Genomic DNA, 24,576 nt, shown 5'->3' with positions numbered 1-24,576 from the left:
GATATCTTTTCATAATCAATTCTAAAACTCCAGTGTTCTATTATACAAACAACCTGGCAGATCAAACTCTTTACTCAGTTACCCCAGAAGAACAAGTTGCCTATAACATTGGAAATTCCGTTAGCAAGGTATTCTCTTAGCAGCTTAGCTTTTAGTGCTTCAGGGAGGACTGTATACCCAGATCAATTTTAAAAAAGATACAATATATGTAAATATTTATGTGAAAAAATAAACAGAGTAATATGAACCTTCAGCCCAACAAAGTGGAATCTCCAATGTTCCTGTTATCTCCGCTCCTAGATTCTAAATTATTTCCCTTAATTGATAGTGCTTAGATACATCATTTATTGGCATTTTATCAGAATGTCCTTGTGATTTAGGGAATATCTTTTATTTCCCTCTCTATTTTAAAATGAATTTTTGTAGTATTATTTGAGATTTTATTTTTCTGTCATATTGCTCTATTTTGAGTCTAGCATTTTGAGGGCAGAGACTAAATATATATTTTAAGTATCTATATATACCCAGTGCCTTGCATTATATTTGCAAGTGTCCTATTAGTGCTTGCTTATTTGATTCTTTGTGCCTCAGCTATACCACGGTAAAGAATAGACTTGAAGTCTGAATACCATAGAGTAGCTTGTGGGACTGTGAACAAGTTGTTCTAAACCTCCATATCTTCCTCTAGAAATGGAGGAAATGGTAGCATCTACCTGTGAAATTTGGAGTTGGTATAAAGTGAGAAATTAAACTGAGCAGGTAATAACCACTCGTAATATTCTCTACTATTAGTTTTAATGATAATGGCTACAGGATCTTGGCATAGGTAGGGCAACAAATGAAAATAGGAAGCAAAGCGTCCATACTCGGATTAAATAACTCAAAAATGCCTGAAATCTCCTGTCCTGATAAAGAAAGTTGTGCCGCAGAATAAGGCAAACCATTGCTTTTTATCTTTCTAGAGTCCTTACATTTCCAAGAGGCTAGATTACTATGAAAGGACATTGGGAAACTGCTGGTGGACAGGCCCAGACCTATAAGATTTTAAAATAGTTAAACATAATTCGTTGTCTTTTCCCTAGAGTGAGATGTACATCACAGACAGAAGAAAGACTTTTAAATAATCCCATGGGGTGAGGGTGGAGATCAAGTGGTGTCTCTATTTGTGCTATTGTTTGGCAGAGGCAATAGTTGTTTATCAGTATTATCTCAGGATAATCCACCGTTCAAATCTTATATACGTAACCTGGCTGAACAATACAGCTCTCTGTCCACCTGACCAGTCTCTATGGACACCCTGCAGCATGAGTGCTATTAGGGGGTTGAGTGTTATTGAGTTGGTAGAAGGCATTAAAACCGGCATAAGAGTCCTTCACCCACTGGGGAGGGCTAAATAGATGAGCAAAGTTTCTCTAAGCTTCAAGACTCCCTAAACTTCAGCATTAGAGAAAGCCTTGAAGGGAATAATGCTTCATTCAAAGAAAGCTACCCTTTAAATAAAACATAATTTACTCCTGTTTCCCTTGAGCTGTTTTTCCCCCCAATCATGTAATTTTTGACCTTGTAAAATTTGGCAAAAGCATTGTGAGCAAGGCTATAGCTTGATCTGGAGTAGACATAAAGTGACATGTGAAAGCTGGGTCTAAATAATGTGTCTGTTTGACAGGGCGTGTTTAGGATAGAAGGCTGCTGCTTTACCACAACTTGTTTTTCACGCATTTTCTGAGGCGAACTTGTCAAAATGACTGGAAAATCCACAAAGAAGCCTTTTGGCTAATTTAAAGAAAAGAAATTAAGACATAAATAAGTCAAATAAAAGTAAATGTAGAAGTAATAAAACTTACTTGGGTCTATGGTTCTCTTGAAATATACAAAGCCTAGTTTCTACCTCATTCCTACAGCCCAGGTATAGGAAACAAGGGTCCTAAACTAACTTATTTTAGGAATTCACAGGTATACTTTTGTGTTATAATTGCATATAATGCATGCGAGGAAGATGGGCAGGATTTGCCTCTGTTCTCCTGATGAACAGAGAAGTGCACCTGGCTCCCACCGAGCCTAATCACGCAGGTTTAAAGGGGTTTGGCTCAGGGCATCCCAACGTGACGGAAGAAGATGCTAGTTAAATGTTGGTCGTTTTCCATTCTCTTCAGGGGGAATCTCCCAGTGCCAATCTCTGAAAAGGCTGCAAGACTCTGAAACAGATCTCCCTAGAAATCCCACCTGGAAGGACAGTAAGGTATGCTATTTGTCCCTTCCTGAATCTGTTTTCTATCTGTGCTTCAGCCATCTAGGTATTGTACCTCTTGCTTCATAGTGTCCTGATTTGTATGTTTGTCCTTTCTCCAACCCCTATCCAAATAGCCTCAGGGCGTTCTGGAAGCACCATGTCATGTTAAAGTGTAAATAATGTCCACAGCGATTTCCCCTTAAATTTATTTCCTTCAGTGAATACATGCCCAAGTAATAGCAGTTTAAAAAATACGGAAAAGTGAAGTAAGAGATATTATATGGTATTGTTCTGGAGATGATGTCAAACTAAGGATCCTTTTCAGTCACACTGGTGTTTTTCTATTTATCTGTCTTTCACATCGTAGCAAACAGATAATGAAACACATATATTCATAGGAAGGAATGAAGGAAGGGAGGGAGGGAGGCAAGCAGGCAGGCAAGCATAAAGTGACAGTTCTCCATCCTCCTCACCAGTCTCTCCGGACAACCCACAGCATGAGTGGCTGGAAGAAAGGAAGGGAGAAAGGTTACTGGCTCTGCCTAAAGTGACATTTTTCCCTATAGGAAAGGTCTGATCTCAGACACAGCATTTAACTGGTGATGTGGAGAATCCAAGGACAGCAACTACAATCAATTCCAAATCCTATATGTTAGAGAGAAAAAACCTGAAACTCAGGGAGGCAAGACCCAAAGTTAGGGGTAGTAGAACTGTAATGAAGCTCCAGACCTCCTGACTTGCAGACGAATGTTCTTCCTATCACATGGTGCTTCATAATGCTTGATTTAAATCTGTAGGAGACACAGTAATATCACAGAACTGGAGAACTCAGGATCTTCAGGTGGGAAAGCCAGGGTTTGAAAGTCAGGCCAGCCACCGGGCAGATTGATCAATCTCTTTAAAGCCTTGCAACTCAAAAGGAGGTTCAGAAACTAGTCAACATCAGCATCACCTGGGCACTTGTTAGAACGATAGAATCCTAGGACCTGCCAAAAACCAACCTAACAATGTTCCCAGGTGGGTATGAATAACATTTGAGAAACACAACTTAAAATCAGTGATTCGCAATCTTGGATGCTCATTAGATTCACCTGGGAAGCCTTGAACACTACTGATGCCCTGGCCTCACGACCCCAGAAGTGAACGATGCTTGGCCATCAGCTACAACCAATTTTAAGGAGTAATCAGGTGATTTTAATCATACAACTAATACGAAGGCACCAGAGGGCACTAGCAGAATGTCTACTCTCCCCTTCCATAAGGCTCTTTTAAAGATTACAGGAGATAATGCTTATAAAGCACATGGCACATACCTAGCACAGACTATGTACTCAGAAATGTTAATTTATTTCTCTTGGTTCTACTCTTCCTTTTCTTCTCTTTCTGCTGCTGCTGTTTCTTTATAATGTAATGCATAAGTTAAGACAAGTTGCTTACCTTAGATATGCCACGTTTTTTGGTTTGGTTTGGTTTTTGTCATTTATTCATTTTTTAAAATTTTTCGAATGAATAAAATTTAATGAGTTAATAGAATATGCCTGGCACTGTTTTATGCACTGATGAAACAAGAGTGAACCCTCATATAACATAAACTCTGCAAACACAGGGACTCTTTGCTATCCCTGTGCCATGCCCAGCTTTGAGTCAGGTGACTGTTTCATTGTAGGAAGTAAAACAAATAAATGTGGAAATACATATTCCCCCAAAACAAAAAGTATGTTGTAGTTACCTATTTGAGGAGAGGGACAAAAAAAAAAAAACCCAAATACAAGCTTTTCTTTTTAATATCTAGAGTAAAGAAATAGTTGAATGATGACTTCTTAGTTCAGTTTTTAGTTTTTATTTTGAAAATCTATTATGTCCTCCCTGAAACTAATGATAGATAATGCTGTTGTTTCTTATTATACAATTATCAGAATAAATCCTCTTCACAGCATTTGTGTAAGAAACAAAAACAACCGCAGACCAAGCCCTCTGTGGTCAGACATTACTAACCTTGACAGCCACAGCGCCTGGGCCCAGCCAGACCCCGGATCTCTGCCCTGTGGATGTGAGGAGCACACAGTAAAGATACATGAAGGACTGCTTCAGGGCTGTTATGATCAAGGATTTATATTTTAATACATCTATGCTTTTGTCTGCCCAGAAGATTATTATTCATTGTTTCTAATTGCTCCATTTCTGGGTCTCTTCGTAAATACACATCGTAAGAACATTTTCAGAAGATCTGTCACAGGATTGTCTCTATTTTTTGTGCTTTTAAATGTAAAAGCCCCCAGAAGAATTGGCAGCAACTCAAAATAATGATTATGTAAATGGAAAAAAAAAAAAAAAGTCCTGCTTTTAACCAAAGAAAGGCAAAGCTATTTAGAGCAAGGACCACTCCTCCCCCTACCAGGGAGGATGGCAGCCCCCCTTCTTCCTGGAGCACCACTCTCTTCTCAGTTCTAGGGGATATTCCTTCCAGAGAACAGCAACTACAAAGTTCTAGTGGAGTTAAGGGCCAGTTTCCAGTCTATACATTCACCCTTTATTGTAAAACTCAAACCATTCTTGGTTTTCTGGCAATTGTGTCAGGCCAATGAATGTTTGTTTCCTCTTTTGTGGTTGCATATAAATTCTTTTTGGAAGAAGAAAAAAAAAAAGCCCTCCAGATATTACAATAAACACACACAGAGGAAAAAAAAATTCTATCTCCATTGAGTTTAACAATCAGCAGGGCCCAAATTACCTCTTATTAACATTTATTTTACAAAAGAGGCAGGGTATAATTTGGTGATAGATTCGGATTTGGAGAGGAGCTATAATCAGCCTCCTGAAGTGCTCTGCCTGAAGGACATGGCTGCTATTTTTTGTAATTATATTTGTCTGCCCCCACCCCCTTCCCCAATCTGGAGAGTCTTTCACTCCTATCTCTGGTGCCTGCATTTCTCCCTCCCTCTTGCTCCCCGTCTTTCTCTCCTCCCCAGCCCCCTTCTCTCCCTTTTTCTCTTTAGGCCTCTTTTGAATAATGCAGCCCCTTTCAATAGCCCAGGCAGGCTTGAAGATTAGGAAGCCTGGTGGTGGAGATGGGGCCCGCTTAATAGGAGCAGGAGGCCTCACTCTTCTGGCGAACAAGGCTCTGGGAACCAGTCCAGCTGCAGAGAGCATGTGTTGGGAACCCTGAATAGGCAAGCAGCAGGCCGGCCCATATGTCAGCCTGTGCCACAAAGACTCCTCTGCATATCTACCATGACAAACAGGATTACCGAAGACAATTAATCTGGCACGCTTTATCAAAATCAAGCAGTGACCCCGACCTCTCCCCTCGGTGTGAGGCAGATGCCACGCTCCGATTCAATAGACCTCGAGTGTTCCCTTTTTCACTTCTGAAAAGAATCCAAGGCCTGAATAAGGCTGGCATGGACTAATTGCAACGACTGTGTGACGGTGACAGTCCTAATCAAATAGGACGAGTCTACCTTTTCGCTGACTTTTAATGGAGAGGCTAGCCACAGCTCCTTGTCTGCCACAGAAAGAAAAGGAAGTGCATCTATTTTACTTTTATCTATCTTGTCTGGTGCCTGCAGCTCGCTGGGGGTGGGAGAAAGGGGCAGAGATTCAGGTAGCTCCTATTCAGCTGTGCTTTGCCTCATATTTGGGAGTTCAATTCTAGTGGAAGAAAGTCTGCCAGTGACTGAAGGACATAATGGTTTTTATGATTTAGTTAATTCTTTCCTGGTACTTTACAGGAGAGATAATAATGCAGCAGGAAAGTAGCAGGGCCTTCAGAATCGACAAAACCTCCAATTGTGACGCCATTGAGTCCATTCCTGTAATTTAATCCGATTTCTCTGTTTCGTCATCTGCACTTTTTTATGACCCTGATAAGAGGAATCTTAGATGGATATCTGTTAAGAATATTTACCAAAGTGCTTAGATTGATTTAGAAATGAGAACACTCTGTAGAAAAAAAAATACTGGTAATTTTTCTGGAAGGTTTAAAGGTTTCAGAGAGACCAATGAGAAAAGGGAGGCCTTGGTTAGATCTTGTCCTACTAGGAAGAGGCTGTGGGTGAGTATGTAGGTCAGAATTGAACATAGGTGAAATTTAGGCTTTTTCTTATTGTCGTTAACCAATTCTTTCCATAGATAAGCCTAAACAGTCTGGATGTAGAGGAACAGGAAGGAGACTAAGTCTTATATTAGCCCATTCAACTTGGTGATCCCTTGATTAGACATTTGGATAATATCTCAGTTAAGATTCCAGAAATCTTTCTATAAAAAGAAATAGGAAGCTACTGCATGAAGTAATACAGCTTTTCTCAAAGAATCATGCTCAGGCCACTTGCATCATGATCACCTAGAGAACTCATTAAAAATACAGATTGCTAGAGTCCACGTGAGACCTAAGGACCCTCATGTGTGGGCTTGTGTCGGTCTTGGAACCATATTCCATAGGTGACTCTTATGCACTCCAACATGAGAATTGATGATGCAGTTGAAAGACAGCAGGGGTGCCAGCCAGTAGACTTGGTTCTAGGTTTATTTCTAACTAAGCTAATTTGCTCATCATGGCCAAGTCATTCTCTGCACTTCAGTTTCTTCATCAATAGTGATGGCATTGGATCAAGATCTCCCTTGCCCAATTTAGCTTTAAAACAACTCATTTCTCTGTATCTGATTTACAGGAAATTCATTCCTTCCTGCTTTGGCAAATCTGACAAATAATGTACGTCTTTCCCAGTTCCCTTTTAATTGTATCATTTAGATGCAGTGCAAGATTGTCAAGAAGGTGCTAGAGTTCCAGGTTGTGTGATTCTGTCTGAGGATACAGATTAAATATATAATTATAACATTTTTATAATTATGTTATAAAATACTTATAATGATATATTTATATAATTATATATTTAATCGTATAAATATATAGTAAATAAATATTTACATTATTTATAAATATTAAATGGAACGATATTATGAAGCTCAATTATCAGGAGAAAGCAATTTGTTGTTAAAGAATATGTGAGTAAATCAGAGCACTGGGAAGTCATGCTTGTATTTGATCAACTCAAAAAAATGGAAGATGTAAATTTTACTAAAAGGCATGGGAGTCTGGGTAGCAAAGTGTGTGGAAATTGTCCTTACCTGAATTGTTGTTACATTAGGCCCACCTGAGATGGACTAAGTTAGGGTCATTTTCAGTGTCTGACTCATTGTAAGTGCCTGACTGTGGACCATACTGAAAAGTACACAGATTGTCCTGCAGGAAGCTCTCTGCTGACATCATTTCAACCAGGGCTGGGAGAGGACTGCTGTCTGTATGGGTATCCACCACAGGGTTACATAGAATCCATATACTTACATATTAATTTTCCCTGGACACAGAATTCTCTCTTAAAACTATGAAAATCTGGCTTGTTCATTTATGTTGGAAATTATTTGCTATTAAATTAGTAATTCGTTTCAGGATTTATAAAGTCCAAGAGCAGTAAGATTGTCTCCAACTGATGTTAAGCATCTAATATAAGCAAAGCTCTTAAAATATAGAGAAGCATTTCTAGAAAAATGATGCATACGTGAAGTAAAATAAATAAGGGAATTAAGAATATTATTATTTGTACTGGCAAGAAAAATTGAGAAATTAGGCATTTTAAAAAAATAGGTTCCAATTTAGTAGGAAATAATATATATTTGTTTATTTCTTATATCCAGTAACAAGATGTAAAACCAGATTCCTTTGACTCTCATGTATATTTATATTATATATTATAATGTGTATATATTATATATTATAATATATTATAATGTGTATATAATGTATATTATAATATGTATGTATACATACATTTAAGACTCAAGAGAGGATTTGAGTGTAATCATACATGTATAAGGCATAAGGTTCTTAGGCAATAAAAATTTGGTCAGCAAGCACTTAGCTAGACAGTTTTGGCCTCTAAAACTATTTTCCATTCCTGCTTTCCAGCTTTACTAAACAATCCTGGTATTTTAATGATTTAAGGAGACCCTACTCTCCAGACCTAAGTGTACACACATGGATGGGGTGGTCATGTGCTAGTTATTAAAATGGTCCTGGGCAAAGCTAATTTGGTAGGGCTGTGGGACTGAGATAAAATGCAACCTTGTTCATTTTGTGGGGAGAGGCTCGGGCTGGCATTTTAGGCTGGCGAGTTCCAGATCTAGGGAATCATTCTATGGTGTCAGTAACTGTTATAAGCTTCCTGTCCTGGAGGAAAAATAGCTTACTGCTGATAAGCAAGAGGCGATCGTCCTTGATACGCCAGCTGCCAGAGGCCCAGCTTGCTGGGGTCAGGTACACACTAACCGTTCAGTGCAACTCCCACAGTTGGACAACAATGCAGGTGCTGGTGTTCTTCCCTCACAAATCGATGATCCTGCCCAGGCTGTGTTTCATTTCTTGTGAGTGTCTCAGCAGAAAATGCACCCGAGAATAAACCTAGACCCCTTGCAACATTCAAAAAACCTGAGACTAACCCATGACCACCCGAACAATTGAACATTAGCCCCACCCTATTTAGCTTTCCCCTCTTGAATCCTTAAATGGTTAAACCACCACATGAATGCTGAGATAAACTCCTGCTTCGATAATTTACTGTCAGAAGTATTGAGTGCACTTTAGTGGGACGGCAGTAGGAATGTTCTTCTCAAGTGCTGCAGCACAAAAGCTGAGCCAATCAAGATTTTTTGGCAGGCTTTGCATTTTCCTTGTCATATTATATATTGCAGAAGTACAATTCAGGATCAGTACAAATCAGCTTAGAGGACATGGGAAGCGGTGGGTTACATCAGCGGCACATGGGCTACATCAGCGGCACATGGGCTAAACAGAAGGTGGCAGCATTTTAACATTGCTGGGCACATGTACACAACAGCACATGCGCAGACGCCATTCCATGATCATTGGGTTATCGTCTGAATTCCTGACAGAGTGTTTACAGCTTCATGCTTACGGCAACAAGGAAGCAGAACACAGAGTGATGAGAGATTTATGTGGATATCATAGCACTGGACACTTTGAGGCTCCGTTGGCAAAACATGCAGCAAATAGGAAACCAAGGGGGTGAGCTGAAAATATCTACGATACTGTCAGAAAGCTTCTTCTTTTCCATTCCTCGTTAAAACCTCAACACGAAAGGTGTAAATGCATCAAAATTAAGCCTAGAAAGGAATAGGCAGTTTCAATGTTTTTCGGCTTCCAAAAAACTCTATGAAACAAATTTATAACTGGGAAAACCTTGTACTGTGAGTAAGAACCTTGTGGTCCAGTATGGGCTCCATTTCAAAAGGGCTGTGATTGCTTCCGTGTAGTGTTGAAATCCCTACGCCAACTCCCAGCTCCTCTACTGGCTAGCTCATGCCCCTAGGAGAAATCTCTGAGCCTGTTTGTGTACTTTCCTGATAGGGTTGTAATAATTTGTGAGGTCATGTATGTAAATCATATTGCCCGGTTCATACTAGCTGCTCAATAAATGCTATCTTTATAATCATTACTGTTATTATTATTGAGTTTTACTGTTTTCAAAAAATTGCATACAGTATTTAATTTGATTCTTACAGCAATTCTGAGAATTATGCAAGAAAAGAATTCTTACAAATAGGATAGTAAGTATAGGTTAAGTGACCAGCCAAGCTCCAAGCCAGGTCATTTCATCAGGGGCTGTTTTCTCATTAGTTAAATGAAAAAAACAACTGAGCAGGAGATAGATAACCATGAAGTTCTTTCCAGTTCTAATATTTGCAACTCTGTCATTTAGTTTAACTTACCGCATAGTAAGCAGAGATCCAGAGGGAAATTAATTGCATTTTTATCTTAGCAGTAATTTGCTACAAATGAAAACAGTGACTGTTTGCTATAGGCACACAGAGCTCTTATGCCTCATGAAAAGTAAAAGAAATATTGGAACACAGGGCTCCTGTGAAACCCAAACAACGACAAAAATCAGTTCAAAGTGTGAGCACTTCCCAAAAGAAACACTGCTTAATTTTATACACAGCCAGGCACTTGGCTTATATTATAGTCAACTATAGTCTCCATCTATTAGCTCCTTATTTGTGAGAGTGCTTCTTCTGAAATTAATCTGCCCTAAATTTATCAGACATGTTCTAGAATGAGTATGATTGTCGATAACACTATTTAAAAGAATGACCTTCTAAGGGGAACAAGCAAACATTAGTGAAAGCCATTCAGCTAACACTGCTTACTAAGAAGTGGGGTGTTTTATTTATGGCTGTTGTTTTGATAAAATGTCTGAAACCTCACAATTGTCTCCTGTGAAAAACTGCCACATTTAGGATTTTTTAAAACAATACTTTTGTACAATTACCCCACACATGAGAAATCAGGCTTTATGTATGACCTCAGCTCTCATTAAGACCATTGTGAAAGTTTCATTGCATCACCCAGATGCGTTTTAATTGCCACATCTAATGCAATGCTATAGTTGTATTTTACAGCTTTAAATTAAACCTTTTTGTTGTAATGGCAAAATCTGCCAGAGTGCTAATAGTTTAGGTGTGGAAAAATATCTGTCATTGTAAGATTGTGAAAATAGAAGATAAAATGGGTTTGGTGAGAAAGGCCCTTCTTTTTCAACAACTCTCCTATTCATGACAAACATCCCTCCTCTCTTTTCAGTAGACCTTTGACATTTAAGAAGTATATGCCCTAAGATTTCTGCAGATCCTGAAATTCATCACTACGGCAGAATCATACATCTTATGGTGAGTCAATGATGACTAATGTATCAGAGGCATTTACTGATCACTGAATATCAATGTGTTCCCTCCACTTTTTCCACTACCTTTAAGTTAGACTGGATGGTGTGAACACATTATCTGGCCAATGGCTATGATTGGAAGTGATGTGTCTCTGTGATGGGCTGAGCACTAAAGAACTACATTGAAACTCTCTCACTTTCTCTTTTGCTGTCATGGAGAAAGGGATCATGAAATCACAGGAGGGAAAATAGCTTAGATCTCTGCGTCACTGAAAATAAATTCCTTACAGAGCCAATGACCCCACAATAAATACTATGTGAGTGAAAAATAAACTTTTATGCCTGTTACTGCCTCAAAGCTAGCCTAACCTGACTAATCCAAATACCGTAATAAAAACTATCCTATGCAACATTTCATAATAAACAGCACAAATTCGTAAGCCTGTTTGTGAGAACACTCCTCTGTGTCTACTGATGCCATTGTAACAAAATAGTAATGTGGGGGGTAGCCAGGTTTCTACCAAATCTGATTCCATGTATGGAGAAAATTTTTATATGATTTGGCTTTGTGTTCCACCCAAATCTCATCTCGAATTGTAATCCTCGTGTGTCAAGGGGGAGGGGCCTGGTGGGAGGTGACTGGATCATGTGGGTGGTTTCTCACTGCTGTGTTCATGATACTGAGTGAGTTCCCATGAAATCTGATAGTTTAAAAGTGTGTGGAAGTTCCCCCACCACCTCCTGCTGCTACGTAAGACATGCTTTTCTTCCTCTTTGCCTTCTGCCATGATTGTAAGTTTCCTGAGGCCTCCCCAGCCATGTAGAACTGTGTATCAATTAAACCTCTTTTCTTTATGAATTACGTAGTCTCACGTAGTTCATTATAGCAGTGTGAAAACAGACTAATACAATTTGGACAATAAATTTCAACTCTATACGGGTTTTGCAAACTACATGATTTAAACCCACTTTCTATTTCACTTCTCCCAGAGACATTGAGAATCACTGGTATTGATTATCTGGAGCACTATGACTTTAAAATCAGAGAGAGAGAGAGAGAGAAAAAAAAAAAAAAAAACAGCCCTGAGAAGTGGGAAATTAGCAGTCAACAAAGCTTATTCATTTCTTAATAAGTTTTTTACATCAGACTTGTTGTACCTACCTATTCAGAAAACTTTTTCTGAATCATTGTGAATCTGTTTCTTAGACTTTAATGCCTATTTGTGCTTGAAACATATCTTGCTTACAATTCTAACCCAGATACAATCTAATATTAGATTATATATCAGATGCATTGGCTTATCTGTTCTTTCATTTGTTCCTTCCTATCATTCAGGATCCAATCAAGGGACAGAAAATATACCTATTAGTTAAACAGAAATTACTCAATATAAAAACTGTTCACTGAGTATAAAGTGGTTTAATATAGAACACAAAAGACCAGAAAAGAATACTAAGGTGTAATGGAGAGAGTATTGCAGGACACAGTCCCCATTACTAGGGCTACAAAAAGAAAGGAAAAGTCTGGAATTACAACAACATGGAAGCTTAGAGGAGAAGTGCTGTGGAGTAGAAACTCAGCCTTCTGAGAGGGAGGAGCTGCTTATCTTGTGCTGGTGTCTCTGAGCTCAGAGGAAAAGCTCCTAGGACTGGGACTCAGCCTTTTCCACTTCTGAGGAGGAGGCAGTGGCTGGCTGTACTGTTGGAGAGGGAGGTTCGGTCTACAAGTGTAATAAAAAGTGCGGTCTTGATTCAGCTGCTGTTACAGTCAGGAACTGCTTTACTATTGAAGGGAAGAATCATAACTGGACTGACACTCACAGAAACAGGATACAGGAAAGAAGCATAGAGCCTGAAGGAAACAGACATGACACAGCAAGCCTCTTCTCCTTCCTCTAGCAGTGCAGACAACCCTAGTGCCTCCTACTGCAAAAGTCTAACAGGAATCCAGATGCCCAAGTGGAAAAGTGGTTTTCATAATTCTTATTATCAGAAAACAGTATAGAAGAGTAGATTTGGTGCCAAGAAACTATCACTGAAAGTTAGCAGATATTTTTCTTTAAAATTAATTTCCTGGTTTACTTTGGAAATGACGGTCTCAGTAATTGAAAAGTACTAAGTGATTCTGACAATTATGGTTCCTTCCTCACCCATAGACCAGCCATATTAAAATTTTGCTAAATGCTTTACTTTAATTTGATTTTCTCTGTGTGGTAAAAATAGTACTAGTATTGAAAATAATAAATCCTGGCCTAAGAGTAAGAAACTCTAAGTTTCAGTCCTCCACATACTATTTATGTGATCAATGGAAAACTATATAACATGCCTGAGATTTAATTACTTCTTGAGGATGTTATTGAATTATAACAATTTAACATAAAATAATAATTTCCGTTTGGTACTGTGACAGCTATGAAAATTCACCTTTATAGACCAACTACAGCTGTTATGTGCTGAATTCCATCACAGCATTTGCACTGAAGCCACACCTTCACTGGGCCGCCCCAGGCTACAGACAGCATGCAACTAGCACACTTATGTTGTACTGTTCCCAGGAGACAGGAGACTCCTATGACAGCCGACTTGGTCCCAGCAACTCCCCAACAGCCTGATTGGATTTTCCATAGAATACATGGCAGTCTAGGACACTCATACCCAACCTCTCTTTTCTTTCTCCTTCACCTGGGGTGAGGCTTGCATGGTGATCTGATGTCTCTCTCAAACTTCCATGGCTGCTTCTTCATTTTCTCTCTCCGGCTTTTCCCTAATAAGGTCCTTATATGTCTCATCCCATCTTGGAACGTGCTTTGTAACATGGTTTGTGTTTCTTAAAATGCGATTCATGAACCACCTTGGCCAGAATCATCTTGCGTTACCTTTTGAGATGCACCTCTGCAGGACCTATGTGAGAGGCCCCCAGTTAGAATTTTCCGAGGCTGGGGAAAGCTTTCTGAATTTTAAATTAGTTCTCCAGGTTATTATTGTTAATATTAAATGTACAGCTCCACTGTCACACAAACGTATCTTTCAACACTTTAATGATTTCACTCCACCCTTTTCTTGCTTGTGGAGTTTCTGATAAGAAGTCAGCTGTAATTCCTATCCTTTTTTCCCTTTAGTCTGTGATTTTCTTCCCCTGTGGCTTGTCTTTTTTTTTTTTTTTAATTTTTTTTTTTTTTTTGCATGTGGTTTTGCTGTTATTTTTCACTTTGAACAAGATATACCTAGGTGTGTAGATTTTTTGCTGTTGTTTAGTATTTACCTGTTTGTTGTTTTCTAAGCTTGCTGTATCTGTGGTTTGGAGATAGTCAGTAACTTTGGGAAATCCTTGGCCAATATTTCTTTTCTTTTCTTTTCTTTCTTTTCTTTCTTTTTTTTTTGAGACCAACTCTTGCTGTCACCTAGGCTGGAGTGCTGTGTCATGATCTTGACTCATTGCCACCTCCACCTCCCAGGTTCAAGCTCTTCTTGTGCCTCAGCCTCCCAAGTAGCTGGAGTTACAGGCATATACCACCATGCCTGACTGATTTTTGTATTTTTAGTAGAGATGGGGTTTTGCCATGCTGGTCAGGCTGGTCTCAAACTCCTGACATCAAGTGATCCACCTACCTCGGCCTCCCAAAGTGCTGGGATTACAGGCATGAGCCACCATTTTTATTTCAAATTTTTATTCTGCTCCATTCTTTTTTTCTTCTCCTTCTTCTGTTATTGCAATTATGTGTATGTTGCAGCTTTTGAAATAGTCCCAAAGATCTTGGATGTTACATTTTTCAATTTTTCATTATTTTTTCTCTTTGCATTTCGGATCGAAAGTTCCTATTGACTTATCATCAGCCTCAGTGTTTCTTTTCTCACCTATATTGAGTCTACTGGTAAGCCCATTAGAGGCATTCTTCCTTACAGTCACAGTGTTTTGATTTCCACCATTTCCTTTTGATTCTTTGAGTCTCTGCTTACATCACCTATCTGTTCTTTCATGTTGACCACTTTTTCCACCAAAGCCTTTAACATATCATGATTATTTTAAAATTCTATCTAATTTCAAAAATCTGTGTCCTATATGAGTCTGAGGATGATGATTACTTTGTCTCTTCAGATTCTGTTTTTTATTTTTTTTCCCCACCTTTTGGCAGGTCTTATAATTTCACATCAAAAGCTGGATATGTTTTATTTTTTATATTTCTATTTTTTATTTTTATTTTTTATTTTTTGAGATGGAGTCTCACTCCGTCACCCAGGCTGGAGTGCAGTGGCACAATCTTGGCTGACAGCAGCCTCTGCCTCCCAGGTTCAAGCGATTCTTGTACCTCCAACTCCTGAGTAGCTGGGATTACAGGTGCCTGCCACCACGCCTGGCTAATTTTTGTATTTTTAATAGATATGGGGTTTCACCATGTTGGCCAGACCAGTCTCAAAGTCCTGACCTCAGGTGATCCAACTGCGTCGGCCTCAGGTGATCCAACTGCGTCGGTCTATCCAACTATAGACCAACAGAGTGCTGTTTGTAGGTCTATAGTCATGCTGGGATTAACAGGTGTGAACCACCACACCTGACTGAAAGCGTGTTATGTTTTATCAAGTCATAGGAACTAAATAAGCTTTTAGTATGAGAATTAGTGTTAATCTGGCTATGAGTTATGCTGTGTTTAGTGTTTTCTGTAGCTATAGGTGCCAGAATCTTTAAGTTCCCATGGTGTCATTTTTTGGTCACCTGTCTTTATTTTGAGCTTCCCTAAGTGCTTCACCACAGAGAGAGTATGTGTCTTACAGCTCTTTCTGTTGTGATCTATTTTATTATACTTAAGTCCCTATTGGTGTATTGTTAAGGCATGGAGAAGGGGGTGTATTCTGTAGTCTTGGGGCTAAATCTCTAACTTTTCATGAGCCTGTGTCTTCACAAATGTTTATATTCCTCTGCTTCTTACTACCTTGCCTAGCTGCAGCATTTTGCAGTGTTTTTAAACTGTTTCTTTAAATTACTGACCTATTGACCTATTGACCTATTGGTTTTGATTTATTTTCTTTTTTGTTTCTTTGTTCCTTAGCTGAAACAAGAAGGTGGGAGGGGACTGGAATATATGAAAATTTTCCCCCACATAGGATAACATTTTGGCAAAATCCTTTTTTCTGGACAATAGGCTTTTGTTATGGAGAAGACTCTGGGTGTATTTCACAATGGTTACTTTCCCCCTTACTTGCCAGAGTCACAAGGGGATCTTTCATATATCTTCCTGAAGATAAAGCTCATGCAGATATAGACCACCCACAAAACTGCAGCGCCCAGTCTAACTGAACATTTTATCCAGTAACTTAGCAATTTATCAAAGTTACCATTTAAGTATTTCTACCAGTTTATGCTCCAGCTGCTTCTGCTCCAGGTAAGCAGATCTCAGATGTCTCTCTGGATCTCTCTCTGTCTCCTTTAATTCAGGGTAGTGGTTCTCCAATGGGCCTGAGAAAAAGTAATTGATTTTCAATTTGTCCAGCTTTTTCTTGTTTTAAAAAAGAGAAAGATGAAGTCTAGGATCTTTACATATCAGAGATGAAACCAGAGATTATAACTACTTCCCTGATTTTGCAAATGAACAAATATGGATTGAGTATCTGCAACATAAAAAAAAACAAAAATCCGTAAGTGATAGACTCTATCTCTGCCTTCAGCTTCATAGGAAATATGAGACACTCACAACTTTCAAATAGCTCTGACTCTCCTGCATCCTCAGATCCAAATCTGCTTTTCCCACCAGCTCCCTGGTCTGATGACCTTGGAGGGCAAAATATCACAACTCACGTGAAGACAAATCTCTGACGTAAAGGCAGCACTTGTTTTGAAGACATGAGCTTATCCAGCCCCAGAGAAGTTTCAGGGCTGGGCTTTTTCTTATCTGAGGTATGGCTTCTAAAACTTTCCCTAGCATTCTGTGTAAATCTTAGCATGGCGTTTATTACATATGCATTTCTGTCTTCCCACCAGTAAGTTCCTTGAGGAAAGGAACTCACTTTCTTCACATTTTTATCTTCGGAATATAAAAATGCTCTCAAATAAAAGCAGCTCCATAAGTATTCAGAGAATAAATAAATCCCAATTTACTATTATCAGAAAGTTTCTATTAATAAGTTATTAAATATGGTTTGACCACGTTTCTGGGACTAGTAGCTTTTTTTTAAAGAAAATTCAAGAATAAGATAAATTCCAGGCAAGTAGCCTCTGTAATTTAATGTCAATATTAATAATTTAAAATGTGTGGAATATGAAATAATGGTGATCAGTATCCATGTCCTAACTGGAAATTTGTATTTAAGTTAAGGAATCTTCTTATCTCCTTTAAGATCATAGTTGTCAGAAATTTTTAATTGTCTTATTCTTCTTGTTACTCATATTTGATTATGCAGATCTTATATATCTGTGATTCAATTATTCTGTCTTCAATTAAGCCTAGATTTACTGAGCCTAAATTAATAGGCAGAACTTTTCTAGTTGCTGATGATAAATTAAGGAAAAAAAATATTGTCTCTTGCTTTTAAATAACTCCAGTAGTTTAGGTACAATGAGGCTACAGATGGGAGAGTCACCTAAGATGGAGAAAGATATCACAGAAATAGCATCTTAGGAGAGGTGATGTTCATTGACATTTCGAAAAGTGTAGCTATTATTGAAGTAAAATATACATACCTAAGAGTGCACAAATAATACTCGCAGAGTTCAATGAATGTGTGTATCTGCTGGTCACAACTTGCAGACCCTGACTGAGTGACAGATGAATAAATGCACTCAGACACAGGTATCCAGTGAAAGAGCAGGCTAGGGGATCTGACTGCTCACAGAAAGAGTTGTAGCAGCCATGGCCCTGACAAGCCAGCGCTGTGGGCATTTATTCAGTACAGATTTAATGACAAAGGCCTTGAGTCAACACACTTGTGGGTAATTAACATGGTTGCCACCCCCACCCCTGAAGAGAGTAGTCCTGCATGTGGATGATCAAAGGCTAGGTTCAGAGACCTAAGTAAACTAACTTATCTAGATGAATTTCTTTACATTCCCTGGTGATCTAAACTAAGCTTTCAGGCACCAGATAAGAGCATCTGGCTGCCTTCAGCCAAATCCTTTTCCAAAGCTTTTGTAAAACTTCCTGGCCTTCCAAGAAGGTTTGCATCTTTCTACAATTTTTCCCACCACCCTGACCGATCTCCTCCATCTTCTTCTTTTCTGCTTTTAGCATCAGGTTTTGTTGATTGAAGAATAAAGATGTGTGCAGCAACAGGTTTGTTAGGCGTGGCAGTTATAACTCATACTCCAGCTTTGCATCCTAGAGTTAGTAAATAACATAAGACAAACATGAGTATAATTAGCAACATTCTTGTCCAATCAAGGAGTGACCCCTCCCAGGAGTGGGGGTCTATCCAGGAGAGATGATCTCACATACCCTTCCATATGGCTGTTTGTTGGGTGTGTAGATCTATGGTGTTTAGGGGTTTTAGAATTTTAGTTTTAAGTTGCTTTCGGTTTGCTGTTAAATTGTCATGAAAGGTTCCCCAGAGGTGTTGTTTCACCTCATCTGTACTATGTATTGATTGATTTCATGGTAGAGAAGTGACACAGATATGTTTTTGTTCCCAGTCACAGTTTAATTGCTGTCAGATGCCAGTGCATCTTTTCGCTCCCCCGCATGTTCCAAGGCACCCTGGAGGGCTTGCAGACATGCAAAAATCTTTTGATCTAATATCCTGCTGTAAGAGAAGTTCATTAGATACATTTCCGGTCAAATTATCTACAAAAGTAGCTGTTTGTACTGATTCAGTAATAGATGCTACAGCAACACCAGCATTTGCTAGGATGACTATGGCTGACACTATAAAGGCTAAAAGTGTAACTATAAATCTTTTGTGTCTTATCTGGGACACAGGGCACGTTCTAAGGCAGCAAGGGCAGAGGAACCTTGCCAATCGTGTGTTAAATTGACTGGTAGGAAAGCCTCAGATTGTATCCTCAGTACCATGACACTAGTGACATTTAAATTAGATATATTATAATTAGAGATACAAGAGGCAAACCAAGCCTGTCTCTGCACTCAGGTCACAAACATGGAGTTTTGGGATGTAACAGAAATATTGGTTCCCATAAGGAAAACATACGGATGGCTAGTACAAATCAGGTGTTGATCAGTTTGATTATGAAAAAAGGTCATTAGTATAATTGTGATTGGCATTGTGATATGTCTCATACCAGGCGTTAAGAGGAGTGCTAAGATGTCCCAGGCACCATAAAGCTTCTTGGGGTAGCATGGACTCTACTTGAGGTCTGGGATAGCTCATCTCCCTATTGGCCCAAATTATAGGGGAACAGGATGTGGCTATGAAACTGTCATTGATGCCATGATAGATGCAGACATCAGTACGATCGCCCTGTAAATGGCTGTGGGGGCTCCAGTCTAAGATGTTGTAATTGCCTAACGGGAGGCTATGGGCCTGCTCCACATGACAGACCTCCCAGCTACTCCCAGCTAAAGTGGAATCCGTTATTTTCTTAGTTTTGTTTTTTAGCACAGGGAGGAATATTTGGGAAAGTGTCATTGATTGCATTGCCTGGTTTGAGGGTACCTGCAACTAAGACTGTTAAGGCATTTCCTTTGCCATGATGTAGCCGTAATTGTGTTTGGGCAGGTACACAGCAAGGGTTAGAACTTTTATAACTTACACACAGTTGGAGGATAGTGGAGTGGTATGTAGTGTTACCTGGCACTGTAGTCCAATGTGTAGCATTAATGAGGGACCCTCCTGGGGGTAAATCTATCCTTCCTAGCCAAGCATTTACATTATTAGAGTCTGAGAAGGAGGTGTCTGCCCACATGGTGGGCTCTAGGGTGGACTTAATGAGGGCTGTCTCAAGGTTTTATAATAAATAAACAGAGTAAGCAGAATCACTAACAATATTGATGGGCTGAGCAGAAAAAGTTTTCAAGGCCAATATTAAGGGTCCAGCCTCAGCTCTCTGAGTGCTAGTAAATCTAGAACGAGTGAGGGAATTATGTGGTCTCTACCAAACAGCCACTTTTCCATGTTTACCAGAGCCGTCAGTAAACAGCATTAAAGCTTTAGGTATGGGGGAGTGAACTATTTTTGTAGGCAAAAATCACAGGAGTATGAGATAAGAACTGAAGGAGTTTGTCAGCAGGAAGGGCATCCTCTGTATGGCCTGTGTAATCAGAGAGTGCTGTTTGTAGGTCTATAGATAAGGGCAATACTGCTTTGAATTGTTTTTACTCAAAAGGAATTCTTATGACATCAGGGTCATAACCTAGCAATAGATTGTGTCATCTGTGGCCTGAATAAATAACTTTGCTAACTAACTAGATATAGGGAGAGAGTGTTCTAGTCCTGGTATATGAGCAAAAAGCCCATTCTAGGAAGCACAGCCCTGGGGTCATCTGTCTCATTAACCCTGTAGGAGAGTGTTTAGTGGGAGAAACAAACAATTGAACTGAATACTGTGGATCTATGCAATCTAGTTGCTTTGAGAAATAGCTTGCTCTATCTTTTCAATTTCCCTTTGTGCTGCAATATTGTTAGTGATTCTGCAGTTAAATACCTAGGAGAGTCTAGGGCAGCAGTGCCTTTTAACATGGAAAACAGATTTTATTACGTATTAGTAGTTATACCTAAGGTGGGGCAAAGCCAGTAAATATTGCCTAGTAATTTCTGATAATCATTTAAGGTGTGTAAGTTGTTGGTATTTAATTTAACCATTTGAGATCTTACTGACTGAGAAGTTAATGTGTACCCAACATATTTTCAAGGAGAGGACACTTGTACTTTTTCAGGTATTATGATTAAACCTCATAAGTGTGTGTTCTTTACAACATATAAACCTTAAAAATACTGGCTCTGTTGGGGCTGCTAGTAAAATGTTATCCATAAAATGGATAATCTTGCAATTAGGAAATGTTTTTCTACTGGGGAGCAAAGCTTGGTTTACACGACACTGATACATGGTAGGACTATTTAGCATACCTTGAGGAAGCACTTTCCAATGAAATCAGTGAACTGACCTTTCATTATTGATACCTGGTATTGTAAATGCAAATTTTTCTCTGTCGTGTTCTGTAAGGGGAATAGTATAAAAGCAGTGTTTTAAGTCAATAACAATTATAGGCGAATCTGGAAGAATCACCGTGGGGGAGGGGAGCCCCTGCTGGAGGGGCCCCATAGGCTACAAATTAGCATTGATATCACATAAGTCATGCAAAAGTCTCCATTTACCAGACTTTTTGGGAATGATGAAAATGGGTGAGTTCTGAGGGCTGTTTGACGGTTTAATATGGCTGACTTTTAATTGCTCGTCAGATAACTCATGGACTTCTTGTATTTTCTCTCCCTTTAAAGGCCACTGTTCTACCCAAATTGGATCTTAAAAGAGCCACGTCAGGGGTAGGGGAGGGATAATAATGGTGGCCATTATTAGAAAGGGGTCTGCAAAGTGACCCCCCCCATTAGGCTAAATAGGTCCCATCCCCAAAGATTAACAAGGATGGGTATGATTAGAGGCTGTGTAACTGCCTTTCTTCCCTCTGAATTGCGACAGGTTAGGGGGTAGGTGCTCTGCTTGGCTGTGTGAGCGTTCCCGATGCTGACAATTTTTTGTTTCTGAGTGACTCAAGGCCAAGTTTCTGGCCAGTTTTTATCACTAATGATTGAAATCTCCACCCCTGTGTCCAATAAGCCAGTAAAATTTTCATTTCCAATTTTTAAGGTAACCATGGATCTCTGATCAGTGATTAATTGATTCCAATATACTTTTGTGGCTCCTGTGCTTCCAAAACTTCTCTTTCCCCTTTCCTTTCTGTGGGCACTGGGGATCCAGTATGGTAAAAATAGTAACTGAGCTATCTTTGATCCAGGGGGAAGAATATACACACCTTCACATTCCATCATAACTAATATCTCACTTTGATAGTCACTATCAGTTACCCCAATGAGCGCATTAATTCCTTTACTGGATAGGCTTGATCATCTTAGGACCAATCCCACTGTTCCCAGAGGCAGTGGACCCCAGATGCCTGTTGAAACCCTTTTAGGGTATGCTCATTCTTTTAGCACTAGTTCATTGGGGCAGAGTAAGTCCAGTGCTGTGGTCCCAGTGGTGGCTGCTCTGAGAGAGAGGACTGTGTGGGCTTTCCATCTGACCAAGGAAACCCATTGGCGTTGCCCCAGTTTGAAGCAGGGCCTGGGGCCAGCCTCTCATGAATTTTCCCACCTGGTTACTTATGGGGTTGCCGTTTTTATCAAATTTGGATCTGCATCAATTTGCCCAATGTCTCCCCTTTTTACATCAGGGGCATATAGAAAGGGGTTCTTTTCCTGAGTTACCTTGGTCTCTATTATTGGGGCATTCCCTCTTCACACGACCTGGCTCTCCACATAGAAAACAATTTCACTCCACATAGAAAACTTTTTCACTTTAGGAGGCCTTAATGCCATGGCCAATATTTTGGCTTTGTGTGTTTCAGCCCCTACCAGTTAGTGCTCATATAAGTTCCCCAACTGTGGCTGTCTTTCCTCTGATTGCTTGCATTGCTTGTTGGCAATCCACATTAGCATTTTCATAAGCCAATTGCAACAATAAGATATCAGCAGCCTGGGCATGACTAATTTGTCTCTTAATTACCTGGGTTAACCGATTGATAAATCCAACAAATGGCTTTTGAGGCCCTTGTCGAACATTTACAAAGGATCCCTATTGAACTCTGCTTTCAGGAATTTAGTCCCAAGTCCTGAAAGCACACAAAGACGCTTGAGCACAGCCCTGGGGATCAAAATTTAGTTGTTGTTGTACATCGGCATGGGGACCCCTCCCCTGCAGCATGGAAGCTGTTATGTTTGGTCCGGCCAATTGATTCTGGTTGGCTTGTTCGCACAACTCATCATATTCTGCCCTCCAGAGGAGGTACTGGCTGGGGTCCAAAGTTGTTTTAGCTAGCACTGACCAGTCCCATGGGGTCATACGGAAGTTGTCTGTCAAGGCTTCCATCATTCCTTTGGTAAATGGTTTAGAGGCTCTGTTTTCCTTAATGCTTTTTATTAGCTCTTTATAAACATTAAAATAAATGGGTTCAAGTACCTGATTGCCCTGTCAATCTTGCATTACGAGTTAGGCTCAGAGCTCCCCTTCTAATGTCTTAGACAAGTGGCATATCCATTGTCTTTTTTGTAGACAATAGAACTGTAGCATATCCATTGTCTTTTGTCCATTTTATTGGAGGGGGTACTCAGGCAAAACCTCCATTTCCTCTTTGTTATTTTGGCCTGGTGATAGCAGGGCTGAGGGATAAGGAGGTGGTAAGGTAGGTGACGGTTCCTCCTCCCTCCCCTTTGTAGGCTCTTCTGTGTATAACGGGGCCAGAGCTGCCCTAACTAAAGCCCATAGTGTTAGATCCAGGAGGAACAATTAGATCTTCCATAGTGTTAGAGATGTTACTGAGACCCATTGCCCTTGCACTGGATGTTGTTTAAGGTTTCTCCCCATTTGTTCCCAGAGCTCTACGTCTAGCGTACCTTCTTTTGGGAACCATGGGTTATGGAAAACAACAGTTTGCATTAGGTCCCTTAATTGAGCCTGTGGAACTGAGGCTCCACTAGCTTTAAGCAGCTGTTTCAATATTTTTATATACTGCTTCTGTTGTGCTGATAACTGTTGTCCCATGATGAAACTCTAGCCTGAACTTGGAAATCCTGAGAGGGCACCAATGACTTACTGACTGTGCAGTCTCTTCACTTTCATTTTTGAGGGTTACTTCACAATCCGTTGCAGTGTTCCTCACACAGGGCACCATCTGCTGGGTCTGACCCATAGACCCTGACCAAGTGACAGATGAAGAAATGCACTCAGACACAGGTATCCAGTGAAAGAGCTGGCTACGGGACTGGGCCGCTCACAGAAAGAGTTGTAGCAGCTGTGGCCCAGACAAGCCAGCACTGCAGGCATTTATTCAGTACAGATTTAATGACAAAGGCCTTGAGTCAACACACTTGTGGGTAATTAACATGGTTGCCACCCCCACCCCTGAAGAGAGTAGTCCTGCATGTGGATGATCAAAGGCCAGGTTCAGAGGCCTAAGTAAACTAACTTATCTAGATGAGTTTGTTTACATCCCCTTGTTATTTAAACTAAGCTTTCAGGCACCAGATAAGAGCATCTGGCTGCCTTCACCCAAATCCTTTTCCGAAGCTTTTGTAAAACCTCCTGGCCTTCCAAAAAGGTTTGCATCTTTCTACAGTTTTTCCCACCACCCCGACCGATCTCCTACATGTAGCAAAGTGAAAACCAGTAGAACTGGCACACAGAGTGAAAAAAGAAATGTAACTATAGCCATACAAACACCTGCCTACCCTTTCCAATCACTTTCTTTCTCAAATTCACCATTATTCTGGTTTCTAACACCATAGATTAATGTTGTCTATTTTGAAGTTTATATAAATGAAATAATAGAATTTTTTTTAAGGTAAGTCTATGAAGGTGTAAGATAGGGAAACAAGAATGGGAAATGCCAAGCAGAGGGATGGGTCTGAACAGAGGCCTAGAGGTTAGAAACCTGTTCCATCAAATGGTTTCAT

At 39.8% G+C, this 24,576-nt stretch overlaps 1 long non-coding RNA gene across 4 annotated transcripts in view; it reads left to right on the top strand.

Moving 5' to 3' along the window:
* The window catches only part of LOC126953006 (uncharacterized), a 204,104-nt gene that overhangs the window by 25,854 nt on the left and 153,674 nt on the right, over positions 1 to 24,576 (top strand). For all 4 annotated transcript variants that reach the window (XR_007725100.1, XR_007725098.1, XR_007725099.1 and 1 more), the window contains 2 exons: positions 2,154 to 2,239; positions 10,887 to 10,972. This is a non-coding gene — a long non-coding RNA (uncharacterized LOC126953006). The remainder of the gene's footprint in view (positions 1 to 2,153; positions 2,240 to 10,886; positions 10,973 to 24,576) is intronic.

This window comes from Macaca thibetana, chromosome 4 (genome assembly GCF_024542745.1).
Source record: "Macaca thibetana thibetana isolate TM-01 chromosome 4, ASM2454274v1, whole genome shotgun sequence".
NCBI classification, from domain to species: domain Eukaryota; kingdom Metazoa; phylum Chordata; class Mammalia; order Primates; family Cercopithecidae; genus Macaca; species Macaca thibetana.
Note: the sequence above shows the minus strand (reverse complement) of the source record. Positions and strands in the feature narration are given on the sequence as shown.